Here is a 664-nt window from a genome sequence, read left to right as displayed (position 1 = left end):
AAATAAAAAATAATTAATTCAATAATATTATATTATAAGAAAATTGCGATTAATCGATTATATCTTAGCAATTATATATATTTTTAGAAAATTATTTAATATAATATTATTAAATTTCAATAAAAAAAAATAAATAATAATAATAATAATAATTTCAAAAATAAAATTAATAATCAATAAAAGTTTTATTGATTATGTGTTAATCGTTACATCGATATTAAAAATTTAGCTATGTCATTCGATGACATTGCACGTATGATATAATGTTACGAAAGAATATACTAATATATATTTCTTGCATAAAACTTGAATAAAAAAAATCACGACTAGGTATCTAATCAATTATTCTAATATACATTGTTAAATATTGATTTAATGTCTTACCATTTCATTAATTTATAATACATAATATAAGTATTAAATACTATATCTTTGCAAAAACATTGTCATATAAATTTAATATAAATTTTGTATATAAAAAGAAATTATAATTTTTTTTAAATTATTAATTTTTTATATATGTATTTTATCATAATATAATATTGTTTTATTTTTTTCTTATAACGTAATATAAAATATTTAAACGTAAAATATATATTACGTAAAATATAAAATTTTATGTAATATAATAACGTAAAATATTTCTTAATATATTTTTTTATTA

Source organism: Apis dorsata, unplaced genomic scaffold (assembly GCF_000469605.1).
Source record: "Apis dorsata unplaced genomic scaffold, Apis dorsata 1.3 scaffold_99, whole genome shotgun sequence".
Classification (NCBI taxonomy): domain Eukaryota; kingdom Metazoa; phylum Arthropoda; class Insecta; order Hymenoptera; family Apidae; genus Apis; species Apis dorsata.
This window is presented reverse-complemented; position numbering follows the sequence as displayed.